This window comes from Oncorhynchus gorbuscha, linkage group LG01 (genome assembly GCF_021184085.1).
Source record: "Oncorhynchus gorbuscha isolate QuinsamMale2020 ecotype Even-year linkage group LG01, OgorEven_v1.0, whole genome shotgun sequence".
NCBI classification, from domain to species: domain Eukaryota; kingdom Metazoa; phylum Chordata; class Actinopteri; order Salmoniformes; family Salmonidae; genus Oncorhynchus; species Oncorhynchus gorbuscha.
In genome coordinates this window covers 118,553,296-118,560,571 of record NC_060173.1, presented here as the reverse complement: position 1 = coordinate 118,560,571, position 7,276 = coordinate 118,553,296, and the positions used below count along the sequence as shown (strand labels likewise).

General features: G+C 45.3%; 1 pseudogene; it reads right to left on the bottom strand.

The window, feature by feature from the left end:
• Nucleotides 1–752: 752 nt before the first annotated feature.
• LOC123992891 lies at nucleotides 753–1,164 on the bottom strand (annotated as a pseudogene).
• Between the last annotated feature and the right edge of the window lie 6,112 nt (nucleotides 1,165–7,276).

Here is a 7,276-nt window from a genome sequence, read left to right as displayed (position 1 = left end):
ATATCAAATCAAATCAAATCAAATTTATTTATATAGCCCTTCGTACATCAGCTGATATCTCAAAGTGCTGTACAGAAACCCAGCCTAAAACCCCAAACAGCAAACAATGCAGGTGTAAAAGCACGGTGGCTAGGAAAAACTCCCTAGAAAGGCCAAAACCTAGGAAGAAACCTAGAGAGGAACCGGGCTATGTGGGGTGGCCAGTCCTCTTCTGGCTGTGCCGGGTAGAGATTATAACAGAACATGACCAAGATGTTCAAATGTTCATAAATGACCAGCATGGTCAAATAATAATAAGGCAGAACAGTTGAAACTGGAGCAGCAGCACAGTCAGGTGGACTGGGGACAGCAAGGAGCCATCATGTCAGGTAGTCCTGGGGCACGGTCCTAGGGCTCAGGTCCTCAGAGAGAGAGAAAGAAAGAGAGAATTAGAGGCATATGTGGCCAGTCCTCTTCTGGCTGCCGGTGGAGATTATAACAGAACGTGGCCAAGATGTTCAAATGTTCATAAATGACCAGCATGGTTGAATAAGCGTAAGGCAGAACAGTTGAAACTGGAGCAGGAGCATGGCCAGGTGGACTGGGGACAAGGAGTCCTCATGTCAGGTAGTCCTGGGACATGGTCCTAGGGCCCCAGGCCAGTTGAAACTGGAGCAGCAGCATGGCCAGATGGACTGGGGACAGCAAAGTCATCATGTCAGGTAGTCCTGGGGCATGGTCCTAGGGCTCAGGTCCTGGTCCCTCCTCCCTCCTTCTTCGTCAGTTCGTGCAGTATGTTGTCTCTGACATCGTCCTCTGGGTCGATGAGCAGCTGCTTGGCCTGACGTTCCTTATCCCTCCTCTTCATCCACATCACAAAGAACAACACCATCACTAGCAGTATGATGATACAGATGAGGATTGCGATGATGGCTCCAGTGCCCAGCCCTGCTGCGATAATGCGTTCCATGTCCACGCAGTCTCCATGGTGATCACACTGACACACCTTGACCTGTGGTGGGGATGTATTGGACAGGGCAGGTTGCCTGAGTCTGTGATGATGATAGGAACCTCGTAGATACCACTCTCCAGAAAACCTATCCGCAGCCTGACCTGAGCATATTCACCATTGAGGCGTGTGAGGGTCCAGTTCCTGCGTGCATCTGCCGGCCGCTTGGCCAGTAGAAGTGGATTTAACAAGTGACATCAATAAGGGATCATAGCTTTCACCTGGATTCACCTGGTCAGTCTATCATGAAAAGAGCAGGTGTTCTTAATGTTTGTCCCACTCAGTATACACATGCAACATATTTACACTACAGCACATCCCCTTACAATTCAAGTTGAAACTGAGATTTCATAGGGTCATATGTCAAAATGCACCGAGACATGCAGAGGTATAGTTCGCATTTTATTGTTCAGTTAAATGTATTTTAGGTTTTATTTTCCTGTTACGGCGAAAGTATCTAGAATATTCCCGGCGTTAAAAATCTAGTTTGGCCTTCAGATACAGATAATAACGTTTTAGGCTGTTTTTCACGGTTTATCTTCGTTGTTCTTGTTCTGAAATGACTGAAGACCTGAAATGAAGGACAGTCCTGTTTAAATGCTGCTGATATCACTTCCTGTTTATAGATGCAAAAGGCAGAGAGGTATGATGATGTAGTTAACTTTCCCTCTACACATGTTGTGTATGATGTAGTACACATGTTGTGTATGATGTAGTACACGTTAACTTTCCCTCTACACACGTTGTGTATGATGTAGTACACGTTAACTTTCCCTCTACACACGTTGTGTATGATGTAGTACACGTTGTGTATGATGTAGTACACGTTAACTTTCCACTCTACACCGTTGTGTATGATGATGTTAACTTTCCACTCTACACACGTTGTGTATGATGTAGTACACGTTAACTTTCCCTCTACACGTTGTGTATGATGTAGTACACACGTTGTGTATGATGAGTACACGTTAACTTTCCACTCTACACGTTGTGTATGATGTAGTACACACGTTGTGTATGATGTAGTACGTTAACTTTTTCCACTCGTTAACTTTCCCTCTACACACGTTGTGTATGATGTACGTTAACTTTCCACTCTACACACGTTGTATGATGTAGTACACGTTAACTTTCCACTCTAGGCTATATGATGTAGTACAAGTTAACTTTCCACTCTACACCGTTGTATATGATGTAGTACGTTAACTTTCCACTCTCGTTGTGTTGTGTATGATGTATGATGACACACGTTAACTTTCCACTCTACACACGTTGTGTATGATGTAGTACACGTTAACTTTCCACTCTACACATGTTGTGTATGATGTAGTACACATGCCTACCTTCCACTCTACACACGTTGTGTATGATGTAGTACACACACATGTTGTGTATGATGTAGTACACACATTGTGTATGATGTAGTACACATGCCTACCTTCCACTCTACACACGTTGTGTATGATGTAGTACACATGTTGTGTATGATGTAGTACACATTGTGCTGTGATGTAGTACACATGCCTACACCCTTCCTCTACACACGTTGTGTATGATGTAGTACACACATTGTGTGTGATGTAGTACACACGTTGTGTGTGATGTAATTGCACACATTGTATGATGTAGTACACATGCCTACCTTCCCTCTACACACATTTGATGCTAGTACACATGCCTACCTTCCACTCTACTGGCGTTGTGTATGATGTAGTACACACGTTGTGTGATGTAATACACACGATTGTGTATGATGTAGTACACATGCCTACCTTCCACTCTACACAACGTTTCAGTTTGACTGATCTCTAATGACCTTAGTGATTCTAATTGGTAGGTACTGACTGACGAGTTGAACCCACACAACACAGAAGGTATGCAGACAGACAGAGGATCAGATCACCACAAACAGACCGTCCCCATCCACTAACACACAGTAGACTGTCCCCATCCGCTATCACACAGTAGACCGTCCCCATCCGCTAACACACAGTAGACCGTCCCCATCCGCTAACATACAGTAGACCGTCCCCATCCGCTAACACACAGTAGACCGTCCCCATCCGCTAACACACAGTAGACCGTCCCCATCCACTAACACACAGTAGACCGTCCCCATCCACTAACACACAGTAGACCGTCCCCATCCACTAACACACAGTAGACCGTCCCCATCCACTATCACACAGTAGACTGTCCCCATCAGCTAACATACAGTAGACCGTCCCCATCCGCTAACACACAGTAGACCGTCCCCATCCGCTAACACACAGTAGACCGTCCCCATCCGCTAACACACAGTAGACCGTCCCCATCCACTAACACACAGTAGACCGTCCCCATCCACTATCCACAGTGAACCGTCCCCATCCATCTAACACACATTGGGCCGTCCCCATCCGCTAGCACACAGTGGTTTAGTCCCCATCCACTATCACAGGTGGGCCGTCCCCATCCACTAACACACAGTGGGCCGTCCCCATCCACTATCACACAGTAACCGATCCCATCCACTATTACACAGTGAGAACCCGTCCCCATCCACTAACACACAGTAGACTAGTCCCCATCCACTAACACACACAGTATGAGGACTCAAATGACCCAATATTACTGTGTGGTAAGTGAGGGCAGGACACAGTCCATCTCCTGTTTCTGTAGTGAGCCGGACGTCAGAGTCAGAAAGTCAATCTCCTGTTTTCTGTAGTGTAGGCTCTGTTTCTCCTGTTTCTGTAGTGAGGCAGGACGCTCGTCAATCTCCTGTTTCTGTAGTGTGAGGCAGGACACTAGTCAATCTCCTGTTTCTGTAGTGTGAGGCAGGACACTAGTCTATCTCCTGTTTCTGTAGTGAGGCAGGACGCTCGTCAATCTCCTGTTTCTGTAGTGTGAGGCAGGACGCTCGTCAATCTCCTGTTTCTGTAGTGAGGCAGGACGCTAGTCAATCTCCTTTTTCTGTAGTGTGAGGCAGGACACTAGTCAATCTCCTGTATCTGTAGTGAGACAGGACAGGACACTAGTCTATCTCCTGTTTCTGTAGTGTGAGGCAGGACGATAGTCTATCTCCTGTTTCCGTAGTGTGAGGCAGGACACTAGTCAATCTCCTTTTTCTGTAGTGTGAGGCAGGACGCTAGTCAATCTCCTGTTTTGTGTGTGCAGGCAGGATCGTCAATCTCCTGTTTCTGTAGTGAGGAGGACGCAGCTTGAGTGTAGGGCAGGACACTAGTCAATCTCCTGTATCTGTAGTGAGACAGGACAGGACACTAGTCTATCTCCTGTTTCCGTAGTGTGAGGCAGCTTGATGTATAAGTACACCTCCTAAACAGGACGCTAGTCTACCGCAAGGTCCTATGGACAGTGGTCTGGCCAAAAGTAGTGCACTACATAGGGAATATTGTTGCCATTAGGGACATAATGACGGTAAAATAGAAGGCATTAGTGTGTCCGTCCCCACCCTCAAATCAGGAGCTGCATGGCCAACTGGTCTGGTCCAGAGATGGTTCTAGAACCTGCACTTCATTCTATAATTGTTCTGTCATGTGACCTGGCACTTCCTGTAGTTTAGTGTACTTCCTGTCTGTATCACAGCCACAAAGTCAGGGCATTTGGCTATATCGTAAAATTCATGAAAAACAAACTTTTGTTTGTTTTTGGTCTTCATTTAAGTTTAGGCATTAGGTTATCATTGTGGTTAGGTTTAAAATCAGATTTTAAGAATAAACATTTTAGAAATAGACGGGGTTTATACATAATTATGACTTTGTGGGTGTATTAACTAGTAAACGACCAAAGGAGGTCTTTGAGACAGTAGCTGCAGTTACAGACAGATGGATCACTAATGTGACCAATAGAAACAGAGAGAGAGAGAGAGCAGGTCAGACCCGCCCCAATCAACATAACAGCCATTCACAGAGGTGAACCTTCATTGTGCAGCATTTCATCCCGTCCAATCAAAGCAGTGACCACCTGAGAGGATCATTAAGACATCAGCCAATCATCTTCCAGTTGAACAGTAACATAAATCCGATGGAGACATTTAAAACATTTTGATGCAATTTACAAAAAGATTGTGATTAGAATCAACACATCTTTACACTCCACAGACAGACAGGCGGTGTCCGAAGCAGCACCCTATTCCCTACATAGTGCACTATTTTTGACCAGAGCCCTATGGGCCCTATATATAAGTGAATAGGGTGTCATTTCAGACAATCACATGGAGGGGTGTTAGTCTAGTGTCCATATCCAACTACACCAGGGATCCTCCCTATACTGCTCCTATACACACCTGTCTGTCTCTAGACCAGCTCTGGTCCAGGTGTTACGTGTGGCTTGCTGAAGCTGAACCTGCCACACGCACCCTGGACAAACCATCTCCACATCAATCCTGGTCTACTACTCACGGTTCATATTCACTCACTATGCACCAAAAACACAACTTTAAAAATAATAATATATTTCAGGCATATTAAATCATCTTATATAAAAAGACAAAAGTAAAAGCTACCGTTTTCCCACGTATACAAGTGGGTATCACATTCACCCACCCTTGGACTTGAACATTTTGTTTTGTGTCACAAAGTGGGATTCAATGGAACTTTTTTGGCCTAAATACAAAGCCTTCTGGTCTGGTGCAAATTCAACACAACGCATCACTAACGGCCTCCTTATTTCCCAGCATGGCGGTGGCTGCATCATGGTATGGGTATGCTTGACATCGGCAAATACTGGGGAGTTTTTCAGGATAAAACAGAAAGCAAAATCCTGGAGGAAAATATGCTTCCCCTCTGCATTCCAGCTGGGAGATGATTCCCCTTGCCGGAAGGACAATAACCTAAAACACAAGGCCAAATCTACACTGGGAGATGAAGTCACCTCTCAGCAGGACAATAACCTAAAACACAAGGCCAAATCTACACTGGGAGATGAAGTCACCTCTCAGCAGGACAATAACCTAAAACACAAGGCCAAATCTACACTGGGAGATGAAGTCACCTCTCAGCAGGACAATAACCTAAAACACAAGGCCAAATCTACACTGGGAGATGAAGTCACCTCTCAGCAGGACAATAACCTAAAACACAAGGCCAAATCTACACTGGGAGATGAAGTCACCTCTCAGCAGGACAATAACCTAAAACACAAGGACAACTCTACACTGGGAGATGAAGTCACCTCTCAGCAGGACAATAACCTAAAACACAAGGCCAAATCTACACTGGGAGATGAAGTCACCTCTCAGCAGGACAATAACCTAAAACACAAGGACAACTCTACACTGGGAGATGAAGTCACCTCTCAGCAGGACAATAACCTAAAACACAAGGCCAAATCTACACTGGGAGATGAAGTCACCTCTCAGCAGGACAATAACCTAAAACACAAGGACAACTCTACACTGGGAGATGAAGTCACCTCTCAGCAGGACAATAACCTAAAACACAAGGACAACTCTACACTGGGAGATGAAGTCACCTCTCAGCAGGACAATAACCTAAAACACAAGGCCAAATCTACACTGGGAGATGAAGTCACCTCTCAGCAGGACAATAACCTAAAACACAAGGACAAATCTACACTGGGAGATGAAGTCACCTCTCAGCAGGACAATAACCTAAAACACAAGGCCAAATCTACACTGGGAGATGAAGTCACCTCTCAGCAGGACAATAACCTAAAACACAAGGCCAAATCTACACTGGGAGATGAAGTCACCTCTCAGCAGGACAATAACCTAAAACACAAGGACAACTCTACACTGGGAGATGAAGTCACCTCTCAGCAGGACAATAACCTAAAACACAAGGCCAAATCTACACTGGGAGATGAAGTCACCTCTCAGCAGGACAATAACCTGAAACACAAGGCCAAATCTACACTGGGAGATGAAGTCACCTCTCAGCAGGACAATAACCTAAAACACAAGGCCAAATCTACACTGGGAGATGAAGTCACCTCTCAGCAGGACAATAACCTAAAACACAAGGCCAAATCTACACTGGGAGATGAAGTCACCTCTCAGCAGGACAATAACCTAAAACACAAGGCCAAATCTACACTGGGAGATGAAGTCACCTCTCAGCAGGACAATAACCTAAAACACAAGGCCAAATCTACACTGGGAGATGAAGTCACCTCTCAGCAGGACAATAACCTAAAACACAAGGCCAAATCTACACTGGGAGATGAAGTCACCTCTCAGCAGGACAATAACCTAAAACACAAGGCCAAATCTACACTGGGAGATGAAGTCACCTCTCAGCAGGACAATAACCTAAAACACAAGGCCAA